The 22,182-nt window shown below is 40.9% G+C and overlaps 1 long non-coding RNA gene across 2 annotated transcripts in view; it reads right to left on the reverse strand.

The window, feature by feature from the left end:
- Nucleotides 1-19,157: 19,157 nt before the first annotated feature.
- Nucleotides 19,158-22,182, reverse strand: part of LOC126954342 (uncharacterized) — a 5,491-nt gene continuing 2,466 nt past the window's right edge. The window contains exons 2-3 of one of the 2 annotated variants that reach the window (XR_007725596.1): nt 21,783-22,182; nt 19,158-19,409 (exon numbers count right to left, since the gene is read on the reverse strand). The exon at nt 21,783-22,182 is cut by the window's right edge and continues 260 nt beyond it. This is a non-coding gene — a long non-coding RNA (uncharacterized LOC126954342). The remainder of the gene's footprint in view (nt 19,410-21,782) is intronic. The other variant, XR_007725597.1, reaches the window with a different exon arrangement.

A 22,182-nucleotide genomic window follows, 5' to 3' on the forward strand; every position in this document is an offset into this window, starting at 1 on the left:
AAAAATAAAAAAAAAAAAATTCTACTGTAGGGGTGGCTGGCAAGATAGCCAAATAGGAACAGCTCTGGTTTGCACCTCCCAGTGAGATCAACACTGAAGGTAGGTGATTTCTGATTTCTGCATTTCCGTTTTTTGTTTTTTTTTTTTTTTTGAGATGTTTCGCTCTCGTTGCCTAGGCTGGAGTGTAGTGGCGTGATCTTGGCTCACTGCAAACTCTGCCTCCCAGGTTCAAGCAATTACCCTGCCTCAGCCTACCAAGTAGCTGGGATTACAGGCATGTGCCATGATGCCCGGCTAATTTTGTATTTTTAGGAGAGACGGGGTTTCACCATGTGTTGGCCAGGCTGGTCTAGAACTCCTGACCTCAGGTCATCCACCTGCCTCAGCCTCTCAAAGTGTTGGGATTACAGGCGTTAGCCACCACGCCTGGCCTGCATTTCCAACTGAGGTACATGGCCCATCTCACTGGGATTGGTTAGACACTGGGTGCAGCCCACAGAGGGTAAGTCGAAGCAGGGTGGGGTGTCACCTCAACTGGGAAGTGCAAGGGGTCAGGGAGCTCCTTCCCCTAGCCAAGGGAAGCCATGAGGGACTGTGCCATGAGGAATGGTGCATTCCAACCCAGACACTATGCTTTTCCCATGGTCTTCACAACCCGCAGACCAGGAGATTCCATCGCGTGCCTATGCCACCGGGGCCCTGGGTTTTAAGTGCAAAACTTGGAGGCCGTTTGGGCAGACACTGAGCTAGCTGCAGCAGTTTTTTTTTTTTCACACCCCAGTGGCTCCTGGAATGCCAGCCAGACACAACCTTCACTCCCCAGGGAAGGGGGCTGAAGCCAGGGAGCCAAGTGGTCTAGCTCAGCGGATCCCACCACCACGGAGCCCAGAAAGCTGAGATCCACGGGCTTGAAATTCTCGCTACCAGCACAGCAGTCTGAAGTTGACCCGGATGCTTGACCTTGGTGGGGGGAGGGGCATCCGCCATTACTGAGGCTTCAGTAGGTGGTTTTCCCCTCAGAGTGTAAACAAAGCTGTTGGGAGGTTTGAATTGGGAGGAGCCTACTGCAGCTCGGCAAAGCTACTGTAGCTAGATTGCCTCTCTAGATTCCTCCTCTCTGGGCAGGGCATCTCTGAAAGAAAGGCAAGCAGCCCCAGTCAGGGGCTTCTAGATAAAACTATTATCTCCCTGGGACAGAGCACCTGGGGGAAGGGGAGGCTGTGGGTGCAGCTTCAGCAGACTTAAACATTCCTGCCTGCTGGCTCTGAAGAGAGCAGTGGATCTCCCAAGCACAGCGCTCGACCTCTGCTAAGGGACAGACTGCCTCCTCAAGTGCGTCCCTGACCCCCATGCCTCCTGATGGGGAGATGCCTCCCAGCAGGGGTCAACAGACACCTCATACAGGAGAGCTCTAGCTGGCATCTGGCAGGTGCCCCTCTGGGATGAAGCTTCCAGAGGAAGGAACAGGCAGTAATCTTTGCTGTTCTTCAGCCTCCACTGTTGATTCCCTGGGCAAACAGGGTCTGGAGTGGACCTCCAGCAAACTCCAGCAGGCCTGCAGCAGAGGGGCCTGACTATTAGAAAGAAAACTAACAAACATAAAGGAATAGCATCAACCTCAACAAAAAGGATGTCCACAAAAAAACCCCATCCACAGGTCACTAACATCAAAGACCAAAGTTAGATAAATCCACGAAGATGCAAAAATGCTGAAAATTCCAAAAACCAGAACACCTCTTCTCCTCCAAAGAATCACAACTCCTTGTCAGCAAGGGAACAAAACTGGACAGAGAATGAGTTTGATGAATTGACAGAAGTAGGCTTCATCAGGTGGGTAATAATAAACTCCTCTGAACTAAAGGAGCATGTTCTAACCCAATGCAAGGAAGCTAAGAACCTTGAAAAAAGGTTAGAGAAATTGCTAACTAAAATAACCAGTTTAGAGAAGAACGCAAATGACCTGATGGAGCCGGAAAACATAGCACGAGAACTTTGTGAAGCATACACAAGTATCAATAGCCTAAGCAATCAAGTGGAAGAAAGGATATTAGAGATTGAAGATCAACTTAATGAGATAAAGTGTGAAGACAAGATTAGAGAAAAAAGAATGAAAAAGAACGAACAAAGGCTCCAAGAAATATGGGACTATGTGAAAAGACCAAACCTACGTTTGATTTACCTGAAAGTGACGGGGAGAATGGAACCAAGTTGGGAAACACTCCAGGAGAACTTCCCCAACCTAGCAAGACAGGCCAACATTCAAATTCAGGAAATACAGAGAACACCACAAGGATACTCCATGAGAAGAGCAACCTCAAGACACATAATTATCAGATTCACCAAGGTTGAAATGACGGAAAAAATGTTAAGGGCATCCAGAGAGAAATGTCAGGTTATCCACAAAGGGAAGCCCATGAGACTAACAGTAGATCTCTCTGAAGAAACCTTACAAGCCAGAAAAGAGTGGAGGTCAATATCCAACATTCTTAAAAAAGAATTTTTAACCCAGAATTTCATATCCAGCCAAACTAAGCTTCATAAGTGAGGGAGAAATAAAATCCTTTACAGATAAGCAAATACTGAGAGATTTTGTCACCACCAGGCCTGCCCTACAAGAGCTCCTGAAGGAAGCACTAAATATGGAAAGAAAAACCAGTACCGGCCACTGCAAAAACATGCCAAATTGTGAAGATCATTGACACTGTGAAGAAACTGCATCAACTAATAGGCAAAATAACCAGCTAGCATCACAATGACAGGATCAAACTAACACATAACAATGTTAACCTTAAATGTAAATGGACTAAATGCCCCAATTAAAAGACACAGACTGGCAAATTGGATAAAGAGTCAAGACCCATTGGTGTGCTATATTTAGGAGACCCATCTCGTATGCAAAGACACATGTAAGCTCAAAATAAAAGGATGGAGGAATATTTACTAAGCAAATGGAAAGAAAAAAAAAAGCAGGGGTTGCAATCCTAGTCTCTGATAAAACAGACTTTAAACCAACAAAGATCAAAAAAGACAAAGAAGGGCATTACATAATGGTAAAGTGATCAATGCAACAAGAAGAGCTAACTATCCTAAATATATATGCACCCAATACAGGAGCACCCAGATTCATAAAGCAAGTTCTTAGAGACCTACAAAGAGACTTAGACTCCCACACAGTAATAGTGGGAGACTTTAACACTCCACTGTCAATATTAGACGGATCAATGAGACAGAAAATTAACAAGGATATTCAGGACTTGAACTCAGCTCTGGACCAAGCGGACCTAATAGACATCAACAGAACTCTCTAACCCAAGTCAACAGAATTTGCATTCTTCTCAGCACCACATCGCACTTATTCTAAAATTGACGACATAATTGGATGTAAAACACTCCTCAGCAAATGCAAAAGAACAGAAATCATAACAAACCGTCTCTCAGACCACAGTGCCATCAAATTAGAACTCAGGATTAAGAAACTCAGTCAAAACCACACAATTACATGGAAACTGAACAACCTGCTCCTGAATGACTACTGGGTAAATAACAAAATTAAGGCACAAATAAATATGTTCTTTGAAACCAATGAAAACAAAGACACCATGTACCAGAATCTCTGGGACACAGCTAAAGCAGTGTTTAGAGGGGAATTTATAGCACTAAATACCCACAGGAGAAAGTGGGAAAGATCTAAAATCAACACCCTAGCATCACAATTAAAATAACTGGAGAAGAAAGAGCAAACAAATTCAAAAGGTAGCAGAACACAAAAGTAACTGAGATCAGAGTGAAATTGAAGGAGATAGAGACACGAAAAACCCTTCAAAAAATCAATGAATCCAGGAGCTGGTTTTTTGAAAAGATTAACAAAATAGATAGACCGCTAGCCAGACTAATAAAGAAGAAAATAGCGAAGAATCATATAGACACAGTAAAAAATAATAAAGGGGATGTCACCACTGATCCCACAGAAATACAAACCACCATCAGAGAATACTATAAACCACTTTACACAAATAAACTAGAAAATCTAAAAGAAATGGATAAATTCCTGGACACATACACCCTCTCAAGACTAAATCAGGAAGAAGTCGAATCCCTGAATAGACCAATAACAAGTTCTGAAATTGAAGCAGAAATTAATAGCCTACCAACCAAAAAAAGCCCAGAACCAGATGAATTCACAGCCGAATTCTACCAGAATTACAAAGAGGAGCTGGTACCATTCCTTCTGAAACTATTCTAAACAATAGAAAAACATGGACTCCTCCCTAACTCATTTTATGAGGCTAGAATAATCCTGATACCAATCCCTGGCAGAGACACAACAAAAAAAGAAAATTTCAGGCCAAAATCCCTAATGAACATTGACGTGAAAATCCTCAATGAAATACTGGCAAACCAAATCTAGCAGCACATCAAAAATCTTATCCACTATGATCAAGTTGGCTTTATCCCTGGGATGCAAGACTGGTTCAACATTCACAAATCAATAAACATAACCCATCACATAAACAGAACCAATAACAAAAACCACATGATTATCTCAATATATGCACAAAAGGCCTTCAATAAAATTCAAAACCCCTTCATGCTAAAAACTCTCAATAAACTAGATATTGATGAAACATATCTCAACATAATAAGAGCTATTTATGACAAACCCACAGCCAATATCACACTGAATGGGCAAAAGCTGGAAGCATTCCCCTTGAAAACAAGTACAAGACAAGGTTGCTCTCTCTCACCACTCCTATTCAACACAGTATTGGAAGTTCTGGCCAGGGCAATCAGGCAGGAGAAAGAATAAAGGGTATTCAAATAGGAAGAGAGGAAGTCAAGTTGTCTCTGCAGATGACATGATTGTGTATTTAGAAAACCCCATCATCTCAGCCCAAAATCTCCTTAAGCTGATGAGCAACTTCAGCAAAGTCTCCGGATACAAAATCAATGTGCAAAAATCATAAGCATTCCTATACACCAATAACAGACAAACAGAGAGCCAAATCATGAGTGAACTCCTATTCACAATTGCTACAAAGAGAATAAAATACCTAGGAATACAACTTACAAGGGATGTGAAGGACCTCTTCAAGTAGAATTACAAACCACTACTCAAGGAAATAAGAGAGGACACAAAAAAATGGAAAAACATTTCATGCTTAAGGATAGGAAGAATCCATGTCATGAAAATGGCCATACTGCCCAAAGTAATTTATGGATTCAATGCTATCCCCATCAAGTTACCATTGTCTTCCTTCACAGAATTAGAAAAAACTACTTTAAGTTTCATATGGAACCAAAAAAGAGCCTGTATAGCCAAGACAATCCTAAGCAAAAAGAACGAAGCTGGAGGCATAACGCTACCTGACTTCAAACTATACTACAAGGCTACAGCAACCAAAACAGCATTGTACTGGTACCAAAACAGAGATATAGGCCAATGGAAAAGACAGAGACCTCAGAAATATTGCCACACGTTTACAACCATCTGATCTTTGGCAAACCTGACAAAAACAAGCAATGGGGAAAGAATTCCCTATTTAATAAATGGTGTTGGGAAAATTGGCTAGCCATATGCAGAAAACTGAAACTGGACCCCTTCCTTATACCTTATACAAAAATTAACTCAAGATGGATTAAAGACTTAAATGTAAGACCTAAACCATAAAAACCCTAGAAGAAAACCTAGGCAATACCATTCAGGACATAGGCATGGGCAAAGACTTTATGACTAAAACACCAAAAGCAATGGCAACAAAAGCCAAAATTAACAAATGGGATCTAATTCAACTAAAGAGCTTCTGCACAGCAAAATAAGCTGTCATCAGAGTGAATAGGCAACCTACAGAATGGGAGAAAATTTTTGCAATCTATCCATCTGACAAAGGGCTAATATCCAGAATCTACAAGGAACTTAAATAAATTTACAAGAAAAAAAACAAACAACTCCATCAAAAAGTGGGCAAAGGATATGAACACATACTTCTCAAAAGAAAACATTTATGTGGCCAACAAACATATTTTAAAAAGCTCATCATCACTGGTCATTAGAGAAACACAAATCAAAACCACAATGAGATACCATCTCATGCCAGTTAGAATGCTAATCACTAAAAAGTCAGGAAACAACAGATGCTGGAGAGGATGTGGAGAAATAGGAACGCATTTACACTGTTGGTGGGAGTGTAAATTAGTTCAACCATTGTGGATGTGGAAGACAGTGTGGCGATTCCTCAAGGACCTAGAACGAGAAATATCATTTGACCCAGGATTCCAATTACTGGGTATATACCCAAAGGATTATAAATAATTCTGCTATAAAGACACATGCACACATATGTTTATTGCAGCACTGTTCACAATAGCAAAGACTTGGAGCCAACGCAAATGCCCATCAATGATAGACTGGATAAAGAAAATGTGGCACATATATACCATGGAATACTATGCAGCCATAAAAAAGGATGAATCCATGTCCTTTGCAGGGACATGGATGAAGCTGGAAACCATCATTCTCAGCAAACTAACACAGGAACAGAAAACCAAACACCACATGTTCTCATTCACAGGTGGGAGCTGAGCAATGAGAACACATGGACACAGGGAGGGGAACATCACACACCGGGGCCTGTCAGGGATTGTGGGGCTAGGGGAGGGAGAGCATTAGGAGAAGTACCTAATGTCGATGATGGGTTGATGGGTGCAGCAAACCACTATGGCATGTGTATACCTAGGTAACAATCCTGCATGTTCTGCACATGTATTGCAGAACTTAAAGTTATTAAAAAAAAAAGTTCAGAAAGTGTGCACACAATTCAGCCCCTTCAAAAAGAGACATGAATAGTAATAAATATGTTTATATACAATCTATGTGTGTACATGTATACACACAAGTACATGTTTATAAATATACACACATTTACAAATATCAGCTCATACATAAAGAGACATTATCAATAGTTAAACAGCATAAATAGAACACCTACATTCTAAAATATAACCACTGTTAAATGTATTGGAAAAGAGAAATAAAAGCACATTTTCTACTTATCAATATTTCAAAGTGTTTGTGAAAAATTTATCACTCTGTGCTTCTGGTAGGTTCAGTTGTCAATTCTGGGATTTTACGCCATCTAGTAATAAGGCTTAAGTCAATTATCCTAAGGAACAATGATCTACCCTGAGATATTTGCTTAATATGGATAATCCAAAATTGTTTGTAAAAGAACATGAACTTTTTCTTAAAACATTTACAGTATTCATCTTTCGTCAAATTTTAGCGATTTGGCTCTAACTTAATTCTTCTTCTCACCATTTTGTAAAGGGAAGCGGGTATGTTCGTAAGCCTGTGCAGAATATCAAAGTCTAACTGTAAAAATTATATGTTTTTTTAACATTTGGACCAAAGTCCAAATTATCTTTACAATAATGTAAAGATGCTATGAGGAAATTAATTCCACTGGAATTGGATGTGTTTCAGAGTATTTCAATTATGATGATTTCTGGTGATATGTGTTTTTTGACCTTTGGACTTCTGACACACACACACACACACACACACACACACACACTGGTCTAAGTCAGTACATACTAGAATTTTGTATTATTACAAAAAAGAACCATATTATTAAGGAAGTGCATTATTGCTTAGAGATTAGTGGTTTGATTCCTGAATATGAAACTTTATGGCAGCATAGCAGAGTAATTGCGAACATGGACTTGGGTTCTATTACTTCCTAGCTGCAACCAGGGCAAATTATTTAATCTGTGCCTCAATTTCCTATCTATAAAATGGGAAGAATCATAGTACCTACTTCACAGAGTTGCTAAGGTTTTTTAAAGTGCTTGGAATAGTGTCTAGTTCACAGTAAGTGCCTTGTGTGTGTTTGTCATTATTATTACAAGGTCATCCCCTACAAGGATTACCAACAATTTGACTAAATCTCCTGTATGGTGGGGAAAGATATTGCCAAGTCATTGTACTCATGATCAGCAGGCAAAATCCTCTGTCGTCTGCACCCCTGACCAGCCTGTGGACCACTTTCCCTCACCATTATTCACATAGAATTGACTCTTGGCCCTGATATCTGCATTGCTTGGTTATTTGAAAACAACATTTTAATGCAAGATTTTATTGAATGAATCTGGTTTTGCATCCTTGTCTTAGTCAGTTTGAGCTGCCTTAACAAAATGCCATAAACTGGGTGGCTTAGCCAGCAGAAACCTTTTTTCTTGCAGTTCTGAGGCTGAAATTCCAAGATTGGGTGCCTGTATGATCAGGGTCTGGTGAGGCTTCTCTTCCTGGTTTGCAGATGGTCACCTTCTGTCTCTGTCTTCCTACAGAAGAGAGGGACAGACAGACAGCAAGCTCTCTGGTGTTCTCTTCTTATCAGCACCTAATCCCAGGTCCCTTCACTCTCAGGACCTCATCTAAATGTAATTACTCACAAAAGCCTCATCTCCAAATACTACCATATTGGGGGTTAGGACTTCAACATATAAATTTTAGGAGCTCACAATTCAGTCCATAGCAATCAGGAAACCCACATGTATCAGATTTTTGTGTCTTCCAGATGTTTGTAGATGATGACATGGTCATAAACAAAAGGGGGAGAAATATGTCCACTTGCTCCCTAAACCTCTGCTCTTCTTGATGTGTCTAAACTCACATGACCTGCCTCTTATGGTTTTGCTGAACCACATTCAAGTTTTCCTCTCAAACTGCTAGATCAAATTTTTCTTCTAAGAAATACTTTTTATTTATTTATTTTTAGAGACAGAGCTTTGCTCTGTCACCCAGGCTAGAGTGCAATGGTGCAATCCTGGCTCACAACAGCCTTGATCTCCCAGGCTCAAGCAATTCTCCTACTTCTTAGCCTCTGGAATAGCTGGATCTATCGGCATGAGCCACCACACCTGGCTAATGTTTGTATTTTTTGTAGAGGTGGGGTTTTGCCATGTTTTCCAGGGTGGTCTTGAATGCTGGGGCTCAAGCGATCCACACACCTCAGCCTTACGAAGTGCTGATACTACAGGTTATGAGCCACTGTGCCTGGCCAAGAAATACTTTTAACAATATAATTGGAATTAACCATACTATACAAATAGTTGTTAATTTTTATTTTATTTTATTTTATTTTATTTTATTTTATTTTATTTTATTTATTTTTTTTTGAGAGGGAAGTCTCGCTCTTTCGCCCAGGCCGACTGCAGTGCCGCTATCTCGGCTCACTGCAAACTCCGCCTCCCGGATTCACGCCATTCTCCTGCCTCAGCCTCCCGAGTAGCTGGGACTACAGGCGCCCGCCACCTCGCCCGGCTAATTTTTTATATTTTTACTAGAGACGGGGTTTCACCATGTTAGTCAGGATGGTCTGGATCTCCTGACCTTGTGATCCGCCCGCCTCAGCCTCCCAAAGTGCTGGGATTACAGGCGTGAGCCACCGCGCCTGGACAGTTAATTTTTAAAAGCAAAATAGTTAATATAGGTTGAATTGTGTCCCCTCAAGAAAGATACGTTGAAGCCGCTAACTCCCATTATTTCAGATTGGGTCATTATTTGAAATAGGATCTTTGCCCACGTAATTAGTTAAGACAAGCTTATACTGAAGAAGGGTGGGCTTATGGGAAGGTGGCTGGAAATCAAGATTGGAGTGATGCGTCTATCAGCCAAGGAAGGCCAAAGATTGCTGACAAACTACCAGAGTGAGGAAGAGGCAAAGAACGATTTCCCTACAGGTTTTCCCTATTGGGGTAAAATGGCCTTGCCGACCACACCTTGATTTCAGACTTCCAGCTTCCAGAGCTGTAACACAACACATTTCTGTTGTTTTAAGCCACCCAGTTTGAAGTACCTTGTTAGGACAGCCCAGGAAAACTAATACAATTGTCTGTCTTCTGGAATTGGAGTGTCAATGTAATAGAATAGTTAGAGGCACTTTATGTTCTTATTAAGTTTGTATTCACTTTTTTTTCTTTTTAAAAAATGGTGAGAAAACTAAAGATAACCAGAAACTGCTATTTATTTTTAAAATTCAAGGCTAGCAGAGTGAGTCACAGCAATAAGTTGTTAAAAGTCAAACAGACGAAAGTAAATATGTTGTTTTATTTAATCCAAGAACAAAAAAGAAAGCCTTTGCCACATAGTATGGCTTATTGCCAGAGGAGTTGTTGGGAAAACAGTTTAAGTACATTAAAAATGACATTTACGGAAGCAACTATCAAATTTTTTGTGGAATACATTTAAAATTAAATTCTCATTCCCAATCCCAATATGAAAGAACATTATTAATATTGCATATGATATTAATTATGCAAAGTAGATGGAGGATGGCAGACTCATAAGCAAACTGAGAATTTAGATAGAAGCTACTCTTGGCCAGGCATGGTGGCTCGTGCCTGTAATCCCAACATTTTGAGAGGCCAAGGTGGGTGGATTGCTTGAGTCCAGGAGTTTGAGACTAGCCTGGGCAACATGGCAAAACCTCGTTTCTACAAAAAATACAAAAAAAATTAGCCAGGTATGGTGGCTCATGACTGTACTCTGGAGGCTACTCTGGAGGCTGAGATGGGAGGATTGCCTGAGTCCAGGAGGTCATTGAGGCTGCAGTAAACTGTGATTGTACCACTTCATTTCAGCCTGGGCAACTGAGCAACACCCTCTCTCAAAAAAAAAAAAAAAAAAAAAAAAAAAAGGAAAAAGAAAGAAACTCTCTCTGAAAAGTCTGAGAGCTATCTTTCAAGAGTTCTTCAACTGCTTAAAATAGAGGGAGAATATTAGAGATTTATAGAGGTTTCTAAAACCTTATACTTTACTAAAACTGTTTTCCAGATTTAAAACACTTCTTTACATCTTGTCACATCATCAAATAAAACATACTCTATACTGACTTATGTGGAGAAATCCAAAAATGTCCAAGTCAAGTTCTTTCGTGTCTAACTAACCTCTGTTCAATGCCGAAAACAGAAAGTCCTAAAAGCAGAAGTAATGTGTAGAATAAGCAAGACCTAACGGAGGTAGACTTGTTAGTTAGCACTCATTTATGTAGGAATGAAAGAGAATAGAGACTAAACAGTAACCTGTTTTGCCACCTAAAAATACTCATTGATAAAAGTGTGCTGCAAAGATATGGTCAGGAAAAAAAACCACATATAATACACTTTTCTTCACAAATTCTAAGGGAGTTATGAGCGCCTCTCTCGAGACAAGTTTGATTTAGCACCTACCATGTGCTGGGAGCACAGCATGGAAATATACAAGAAAAGATCCTAGTATTACAGAGCTTACATTATAGTAGAGGACACAAAAAAATAAATCTTGTTCTACAGTATGTTCTGTCAAGTTGTTTGAATACTTAATATTTCCATTGAAATAATGATTTTCCTCATAGGAATGAATTTGATGATTTCTCAAATTTATAAATTTAGGACGATATTTTATTTTATTTTATTGAGACGTGGTCTCACTCCATTGCCCAGGTTGGAGAGAGTGCAGAGGCACTATCATGGCTCACTGCAGCCTCAACCTTCTGGGCTCAAGTGATCCTCCCGAATCAGCCTCCTGAGTAGCTGGGATCACAGGTTTGCAGCACCATGCCTGGCTAATTTTTGAATTTTTTCTAGAGACAGAGTCTCACTGTGTTGCCCAGGCTGGTCTTGAACTCCTGGGCTCAAGTGATCCACCTGTCTTGGCCTCTCAAGATGCGTGAGCCACCGGGCTTGGTGGGACCATATTGTAAAGTCTATCTCTTCTGGGATCATTATGGCAATAATACGGTGGTACATACTGCTGGTACAGTTTAGCTGGCAACGTAGCTTAAAGGAAAACAATTATCAGTGTTCTTGAGCATTCTTTTTTGTCACACTGAAGTTCGTTTTACCTATAACAAATGTAATCAGCTGCTTTTGGTTTGGGACCTCCCTGTTCGCATCACTCCATACAATTCTGCTAATCTTGAGTAGATAAATTTTGGAGCCCCAAAAAGTCCTGAATGAATATGAGTTTAGCAATCAGTGTTTTTGTAACAGAACAAAATATTTTGGGCCTTTATTCTACCTCTTACTATTCCATGAAAGGCCCATGGGAGAAAACACCTTGGATTTGGGTCATTTCATACAAGGGTCTCCTCATCTTCCTTATGTTTCTTATTGCAGCTCTTCTACAGGTTCCCACACTTTCAGTCCTAGCTCCGCACAATCTAGAGAATAAGGTCCAAAATTATCATCAAATGATTTAGAAAATCAAGACAACACCAACATTTAAAAAAAAAATTATGCAGGGTGTGGTGGCTCACGCCTGTAATCCTAGCACTTTGGAAGGCCAAGGCGGGCGGATCACTCGAGGTCAGGAGTTTGAGACCAGCCTGGCCAACATGGTGAAACCCCGTCTTTACTAAAAAATACAAAAATTAGCTGGGCGTGATGGCGCATGTCTGTAATCCCAGCTACACCAGAGGTTGAGGCAGGAGAATCGCTTGAACTCAGGAGGCGGAGGTTACAGTGAGCTGAGATTGCGCCACTGCACTCCAGCCTGGGCAACAGAGTGAGACTCTGTCAAAAAAAAAAAAAAATTAAAATTACTTGTGCAAGATCATCTAGTCTGTATACAAAAGGAAGGGCTAAGTTCTGAAGTCCTTGTGGGCGTGCACTTTATTCTCTAACATACTGAAAGTATCAGTCATGATTCTCAGTTACAAGCAAGATATAGCAAATCTGGCTGTTTTAAAGAGAAAAGAAATTTATTAAAGAATATTGAACGGTTCTTCTGGAGAAGAAGTCTTAGAGACTATACAGCCAGAAGGCACCTGTACACGTGTGTACACGTGTGCCCCAGATCATGCTCTGAAACTGGCCCTGTGAAGCCAGCACTGCTGTTGTAGTGGGTCCAGATACACAATTTGAACAACCCCCACCACTCACACAGAACAGGGGACACTTGCACTAAAACCACAGCCACTGACAGCTCTTCAAGTTGTATGTATCTGCCACCTCTGCTGCCGCTGTCTTCTACATGGACTCTCCTCGGACAGTGATGCTGATGCATCTCTGGTCCCAGCTGCAAGGGAAGCTGGGAGAGTGGGTAACTGACATTTTCAGATTCCAGGGTAGGCTCCAAAGTAGGAGGTGCCTCCGACCAGTGAAGGCAATTCCAATACAATGGTAAATATGTCCCTTACTGGCTAAACTATAAATTGAGTTACCATGCCTTGATCAACAAGCATGTGAATTAGAAATGAACCTAAGACTTTTGCTGTCTTTATTGTATAACACAGCAAAACAAGTCACCTCTGAGAGGGTTACCATCTTCCTATGCTCTGTCTCACTTGCCCCTCCAAGCAGCTGAACACAACTTTATGTATGCCTTAGCATTGTCCAGTCCTATGCCTTGAGTGGCACTGTGCCCACTGCCTGGAGGGCCTTCTGCCCCTTAGCCAGCTGCATGACCTGCATGGCTTGATGAATGCCACTTCCTTCAGGAAGCCTAGAAATTAATTTGCAAAGTAGATTCATTTTGGCCCAGTTCCCTCACGGGCACTATCTCTTGGCTCTCCACGCTTGCTGTGGTTTCTATACACACCCAATCTCAGTGGAAATGGCAGTAGTTCCTTTGAAGAGAAATGAGTGCAGGAGTCAAGGCAGAGGTGGAACTTGGAAGCTGGAAACTGTGTTTGCTTCACCCTTGATATGAAGACTAACACACTGTGAGATGGGGGTTTTTTGGGAGTTTCATGTGCTCCTCTTCCCCTAGCAGTCACCATCTAGCTTGCTCCCTTTTTCCTATATGGTGATCCAGAAACAGCCTTTGCAGCCAGCCCTCTGCCCCTTCCCAGTTGGGTGGCCTTTCCAGTTGTGTGGTGTTCAGCTAGTGCCTTTACATATGCCACAGAGTTATTGTGAAGACGGACTGTGTTAATACTTGTAAGGTGCTAACAATGGGCCCTGGCACCTCTCAAGTCCCATCTTGGCTCAAGTTTTTTAGACAGGATCTTACTCTTAACTCAGGCTGGAGAACAGTGGCATGATCATGGCTCACTGTAGCCTCGAACTCCGGGGCTCAAGGCTCAACCTCCCAAGTAGCTGGGACTACTGGTGTGTGCCTTCATGCCTGGATAATAATTTTTTTAAAAAACATTTTTATAGAGATGAGGTCTTGCTATGTTGCCCAGGCTGGTCTCAAACTCCTGTCCTCAAGTGATCCTTCCAAGTTGGCCTCCCAAAGTGCTGGGATTATAGGCGTGAGCCACCGTCCCTGGCCCCCATCTTTGTTCTTATTGTCACATTCTTCTAGCAGGCAGAGTCCTTCTTGGTCCTCTTTTGCATCTGTCTCTTTCCAGCCCCTCTCCCAGGGCCTTGCTTATATGAGAGACTCATCAAGTCTGTTGGAGTAAGACTTTGTGTCTGGAGGGAGGGAGGTAAGAGGGGAATTGGGAGAGGTACAGCAGTGAACCATGGTGAAATACCGTCATGGCAATAAGAATCCTGAGATAGCCCAAGTCATAAGGCTATCCCAGGTTCAGGGGCAAAAGTTGGGGATAGAGCCCAGAATGATCATTTGTAGTAATGTCAAATACATGATCTTAGAAGGAAAAAAAGTGTCTACCTTAGTCCATAGAACTTGTTCATTTTGATGTTACATACAGCATGTTTAACTTTGCTGTAAGGAAACCTATACTCTCCCATTTATTCCTTTCTAAAAATGGCTGTTGTTCACCACCTCCATCTTCCATATACACAGGGATCACAAGGGATCTTGTTCACAGGCAGATTGTAATTCAGTAGGTCTGGGCAGGGCCTTATATTCTGTAAGTTTCAAAGAAACTTACAGAAACTTTGAAACAGAGTTTCAAAGAAACTCTCAGGTGATACTGATGCTACTGGTCCACAGACCACACTTTGAGAAGCCAGGATATGCAAAATGAGTGAAGAGGGGAGAAAAAAAGCACATATCATTTTCCCCATCATTGCAAAATAAGCAGATATCAAGGTCAACGACAGTCCATTCTAACTTGAGTTGTTTCAAGATATGTATGGCTGTGGTAGGGTTTTATCACAATGCATTTCCTTTGCTCCTCCAGCTAGGTGACATTGGAGTGGTCATTTATAACTACATTACTATGGAGACAGGAAAGATGTGTATTTATCCAAACCTGGGGATGAATTAATCTTAAAAAGATGAGTACAAGTACTTCAACAGACGGGGACAATCTGAAGGTTAGGTGGGTATTTCAAGTGGATTAAAAAGGGCTAAGTTATATTTCTTTTTTAAATGTATTTTTTTTTCATTTTTAGTTGATAGCTGTACTTTAAAAAAAATTTCTTTAAGAGTCAACCACAGGCTGGGCACAGTGACTTACACCTGTAATCCCAGCACTTTGGGAGGCCGAGGCAGGCAGATCGCTTGAACCCAGGAGATTAAGACCAGTCTAGGCAATGTGGTGAAAACCCATCTCTATAAAAAGTACAAAAATTAGCTGGGCATGGTGGTGCCTGTTGTCCCAGCTACTTGGGAGGCTGAGGTGGGAGGATCACTTGAGCCCAGGAGGTCAAGGCTGCAGTGAGCTGTGGGCATGCCACTACACTCCAGGCTGGGTGACAGAGTGACACAGACCACTGCTGCAGAATCATCTGGTATATTTTTTCAGATGCTGGTTTCTGGGCCCCACTCCAGATATAATAAAACGATCTCTGAGGGAAATCTGAGAATCTGAATCTTTTATAAACACCTATCCAAGCAATTCTTGCACCATTAAAATTCAAAAAGCACACGCTTAGAGCCTTTGAGGTCTCTGCTGAGACTTAAATATCATTTGATGAGCTCGCAATACAGTTAATGGATAATGGTGTGAGTGGTGATAGCCTCAATCCTTATCTTGCCATAAAATATTCCATGATTTCTACTTTGGTTTCTTACCTGAATCTTGCGGGAATCTTAGGGTTCACATAAATATTCTTCAATTCACTGACAATGTGGTCCTCTCTTTGTGCTTTTTATTGACATTCGGTAAATACTGTTGGTCCACATGTAAATATAACCAGACCAACGTTATTTTCACAATTTGTACACGCAATGGACTATTAAGTACTTTCTTCCTCAATACAGCAAATACAGAATCAGCTAGATGAAGTAAATTTCCAGTCAAAACTTACAAAACCTACAGTTATTTACTTGGAAATATCACCCCCGCTGACCCCCACCTTGCCAAAAAAAATGCTGAATTAAGATTACTTCCATGGTAACATAAGAGCATCTCACAAAGAAAGGAAAATAAATTCATGATATTGCTAGAATGAATACCATCCTTGACTAAGTGACTGTTCAGTGAGAACAATTGCCATTTGGGGGTCTTTTTCTCCCTGGATAAGGTTGTAGTCTCTCTAGCACGGGCACCACTGAGCTACAATTGTATGTATAATTGTGTGGTATCTTAAAGGCATTTTCTGTGTAGTGTTTATCAGAAAACAGCAGAAGTATACCAGAACCAAAAATACTTTTCTTCACATTGTTAAGAGGACTTTCATGCTTTTCATCCATTCTTCAGAAAATGAAAAGCTAATGCCATGTAATCACAATTTCCTGGGATTCTGAAAAACCGTTAAAGAGGCACATTGATGGCCTCTGAATGGAAACACTGTAGCGCGTTTGGGATTGGCTCTGTTCTGGGGGTTCTTGACACTCATATGCTCAAATCCAAGTGGTCAAAGGTTTCTTTTGTGTCCAAAACACCCAGACGGTCTGATTTCAACCATGCATGTGTTTCTGGGTGAATGCAGATGGTAAGTTTTCTTTTTCTTTTTTTAGTGGAAAAAAAAAAGAAACTTAATTAAATCCCATATTAATTATGTTGATAGTTGAGGCTTGATAATTACGAGAATTTCGTTTTGTAGGTATCTAAAGTGGAATGCTTTAAAGTTGTATTGTCAGATGAAGTGTTTTTCTTTTTGTGTTCTAGATTTATTAAAACCAACCAAACACCACATAAAGTTGGCTTTATTAGAAGCAGGAATAAACAGGAAGATTTCTGGCCATGTTAATATTTAATTTTAAGACAAAGTAGCACACCTGTGTTACTAGACACATTAGGCTGTATTTTAAAACCATGTTATTCTTCTTGAGCCACTGGCACGGCTTCCTCCTCCTCATATCTTCAAAAACATTGCGCAGTGTGTGCTTGTATATAGCATCCTGAAGCAGTCTCAAAGAACTGCATTGATTCACAGGAAAATGGCTGTATAGAAACAAAATTGGCTCGTGGTGTATTCCCAGGTACATTCAACAGCCAACACCATGTATACTACTTATTGTGTGCTGACCACTGTGCCACAGAAACCCACACAGTGTCAGCCATAGTGATTAAACAAAGTGACATGACGAATGTCAACAGTCCATGTTTCTGTGTAACAGGACATCTGATTTTGTTTCTCCAAATAGGAAGTGGCTCTTCCTATCAAAAGGAAGTTTTTGACTCTTGCAAAGATGATGAATTAATCTTGGCAGTCAGATGGGAGAGTCAGAGAGCTGTAGCGCCAGCAAGCCAGACTCTGGGTGAGTAAGCAAGTCCAAAAGGACTTGAAACTAGAAGCAAGTATCCCAACTGCAAGGGACACCTATGGATCACCCAGGACAGCATGGATCACCCAGAAAAGGAGCACTTCAGGGCTAGGCATGCTTCCCGGCCACCTTTGAGAGGGTAAACCCACAGGGTATTCAAGTTTGTGGTAAAGGTCTCATCTTAGATTATGAGTTCAGTTTTCAGTAAAACTTTTTGTGCCTGTCTTACTCTGTTTCGTGTTGCTTTAACAGGATACCCGAGGATGAGTAATTTATAAAGAAAAGAGGTTTATTTGGTTCATTATTCTTGTGGCTGGAAAGTTCAAAACTGGGCAGTTGCATCTGGTGAGGGTCTCAAGCTGCTTCAACTCATGGTGGCAAGTGGAAGGGGAGCAGGTATGTGTGCAAAGAGACTGCATGGCAAGAGAGGAAGCAAGAGAGAGAAACAGAGGGAGCCATACACTTTTTAACAATCCACTGTTGGGGAAACTAATCCATTTCCTGAAGAACTCACTCACCTCCTCAAGGGAGAGTATTAATCTATGTATGAGAGATCTGTCCCTATGACCTAAATACCTCCCACTAGGCCCCACCTCCCAACACTGGGAAATTGAGGATCAAATTTCCACATGAGTCTTTGTAGGGACAGACCATATCCAAACCACATCAGTGACCTGCATTAAGTCCAGTGTCAAAGAAATCCTTTAACATGTTACATGCAGAAATGTGCTTCACCTGGCATGAAAAAGAAACTTTTTCTCAAAAGAATGAAACCAGATACGTAGTCTTCTTTACTGAGCTGGGTAAAGCTTGCTTTGGTCTGGATATGCCACATATGAGTCTAGCATGTGTGAAGAATCTTATATGTTATCCTGAATGAAACAATTAAATAATCATATTTTGGTTGTGTAGGATCCACCATGATTTTGTGAGAAAGAAATGAATAAAAATAAACTGAGAGCTGAGATTTTCTGGAAAAAAGGCTTTGAATGATGCAAGTTCATAGATAAGAGATATTTACTGCACCCCTAATACATACAATGCTCTGATAGGTGTCACAGTGATGAGGGTAGTGGAAGTTGTGGAAAGGGAAAGGGGTTGGGTCTGCCATAGGGTTAATTCTAATGCCCTACAGCTTCTACATTGGTGAACAGCAGTGCTCAGAAGAGAGATCCTGTGGCATCCTGAAATGTTCTGTAACTCATAAGCAAGGCCATTTATCATAGGGTTGAAGTGCATGCTCTCTGGAAACTTATTGCCTGGGTTTAAATTCCAGCTCTACCATTTTCTAGCTGTGTGACAGTTCTCAGCTTCCTCATCTTCACAAGAGCAATAGTAACCATGCCTATCTCATAGAAAAGGGGGAATTAAATGAACTTAAGTACCTGATGCACTTAGTATTATGTAAGTATTCACTATTATTTTCAAGTACTACTGAAACTGACATTCAGCAGTCCATGTATTCCATTACACACTGTGTACTAATTCTTTGCAAATGATTAGCCTATGTAAGTTATATCAGTGACTGTGAGATAACCTACAAATTAGAATTCACGATTCCCCAGCCATTCCAGAAAAATGGAAATTTACTGTACAAAGATTATGACCCTGTCCTCATAATTGAGGGTATTCCAAGAATATCTGGAGGAATATTAGAGTTCTGTTTTTTATTGAATTTGACATATTATGAATTCAATTCTTATTGTTCATGGAATATAATTCATATTAACTGAAGAAAAATAATTCAGACTGTGGCCTGAAGTAACAAAAGCATGCTTTCATGTGAGCTGACAGTTCTTGTCCACCAGGGGGCAGTCCACTCATTGAAACCAAGGAGGGAAACACCCAGAAAAAATAAAATCTGTAATTAAAAAAAAAAGCATTTTAAATTAGTTTCAGTTTCAATAAAACTTTTACAGAGATACAATGACATAGCAGAACCAGTCCTTGTTCCTGCCTTCTGGTAGATGGACAGTCGAGAGACAGAATAAAGCAAAAGGTAGTACTAATCTACAATCCAGTTTCAGGGCCACCTAGATAAATGAGGGGCCTGGGGGCACTCTATGAAGTGAACTGGACCAAGGCTAAATTCACTGTACAGTACAGGATTTAAATGCAAGAGAACTAGTAACAATCAGAGGGACTATTAAGTCTTCAATTACATAGATGTTCATCAAAGGGCATTTTATAATTCCTGCCTCCTCTAAAATATGGCAAAAGCAGCAGTACCTGTAATAGCAGAACTATGAGTTTCTCAGTTAAGAAATGCATCCCCAAGTTCAGGACTACTGGTCCATATCTTGGCAAATCTAAAGGACTTCACATCCAAATAAATAAATGACTGTTTCATATGCCAAGAAATGACATTTAGCCTTAGAATAGATGCATCCCACTGCCAGAATACAGAAACCCTACTTCATGATAGAATAAAATCAGACATTTTAAACTCTGAACCTTCTTTGCATCTTGGTGAAGCTGATTTGGTGGATTAGATTTTTCCTAGCAAGGAACTAAGGAACAGTGGGGTTCAAACATACTATTACATAATCTGCAATTATCCAGGAACCAGTGGAGTACAGCAGAAAGATCAATGACCTGGGTGTTAAAAGAGTCAGTCATAAATCTTATTGTCTCTACTTTTCATTTATATATCCTTGGGCAATATATATGTAAGGGAGTTTTGCAAAAGTATGTGGAGCATGTTATCATATATTCACAAGGTTTTACCAATTACAAAGGACTTATCAACACACTGTCTCCTCATAAGATCGTCCTTAGATGGAATTTTGCAAGGGTTAAATGAGATAATTCACATAAAGCACTTGGAGGGTGCCTGAGAATCAGAATAAGAATGCAATGAATGGCAGTTATTATTAGTAGTAGTAGTATTAGTTTGACACTCATGCCAATCTCATGTGCTAGAGAGATTGTCATCTCCACATTGCCAGGTTTTAAAAAACTGCAGCCCAAGAGAAATAATGTGACTGGTCCAAAGTCACAAAGCTGGAATATTAGAGTCTGGACTGGAGCTCATGCATGTTTTCCCTTTTCCAGTGTACATTCCCACTCTTCTGGTCCTGGCCTCATTTTGCCCCTGACCCCAAGAGCTCCTTCAATGCATCAGTATAGAACAGAGGCTCCTAACCTTCACTGCTCATAAGAATGCCCCAGCGAGTTTTAAAAAGTACTGAGTCTCAGACCCCAAAGCAGTCTAATGAAATCAGAATGTCCTATGGGAGATTTCTTCCTCTTCCACTCTAGCCACAGTGACTATGCCTGAATCTGGAACTCAAAGTCAGTTCCCCCAACTCCAAACACAGCGCCCTTTCTGCTTCCACAAGTGAACACTATCAGCCCCAAGAAGGGAGGCACCAATCACAGAAAAACAAGACTTTAAAAAATGGAAGATGGTCAAAGAGGTGGATGGCCAGGAAAATGTAGGGGGTTTAGGGGACAAGGTGCCTGAGAAGGGGTCAAACTGAAGAGAATGAATAGAGATGCAGGTATTGGCTCACTTTTCCAGACATGGGGGAAATATGCAGCATGAATAATCCCCCTAAACTGGATACAAAAAAGAAAAAACAAACAAACAAACAAAAAAACTAGTATACTGGTTGACTGCATCATGTCTTTGTGGAAGTAGAGCAGAATCAATCAGCATTGGCCAGGCTCAGTGGCTCATGCCTGTAATCCCAACACTTTGGGAGGCCGAGGCAGGCAGATCACCTGAGGCCAGGAGTTTGAGACCAGCTTGGCCAACATGGTGAAACCCGTCTCTACTGAAAATACAAACATTCCCTGGGCATGGTGGTGAGTGCCTGAAATCCCAGCTACTCGGGAGGCTGAGGCAGGAGAGCACGTGAACCCTGGAGGTGGAGGTTGCAGTGAGTTGAGATCACGCCACTGCAGTCCAGCCTGGGAGAAAGAGAGAGACTCCATCTCAAAAAAAAAAAAAAAAAAAAAAAAAAAAAAAAAAGAAAGAAAGAAAAAAGAAAGAAAAAAGAAAAAAGAATCAATCAGCATGCCAGGCAACTCTCAAATGAAACTTCCTTGATAGTGATTGCTATTGAACACAGATGTGTGCTTCTGAGGCGGAGAATGGGTGGCAAATTTTTTGTACTTCATAACAGTATAACAGAGTAATCAATCTAAATGTGAATGTCTAGTAGAATCCATTAACCAACATATTTTTACTAGTCAAGCTAATGGAGATCCTTCTTAGCTCCAAACTCACCTACGAGAAAACTCATGCCACTGAGGTTAAGTAATCCTGATAAATTGAGATCAGATTCATTCTCTAGATAACCATAAAATATGGAGATCCCATCTCATCATCTTCCAATGACAGTCTACCAAGCCGTCTCTTTATCCCCCATCCTCACATGCAGCAGGCACTGTTTCTCGCTGGCAGTGGGATCAGAACCACTGTCAAGAGATCAGAGGATCAGAGTGGCAAGCTGTGGTCAGAACAGCAAAGGCAGCTCTGGATATTAAGAGTCACGTTTTTCCAGATGTCCAGGCTGCTAATGCTGGCAGGATTATCACTTCCTTCCAGGGCTGATATTAGAGGTGGAATCCTCCTCCTTCATGTAATTTCTCCCCCAGACTTCGCAGCAAGTTCTCAAGTTTTGTCT

The sequence above is a fragment of the Macaca thibetana genome, chromosome 5, assembly GCF_024542745.1.
Source record: "Macaca thibetana thibetana isolate TM-01 chromosome 5, ASM2454274v1, whole genome shotgun sequence".
NCBI lineage: Eukaryota > Metazoa > Chordata > Mammalia > Primates > Cercopithecidae > Macaca > Macaca thibetana.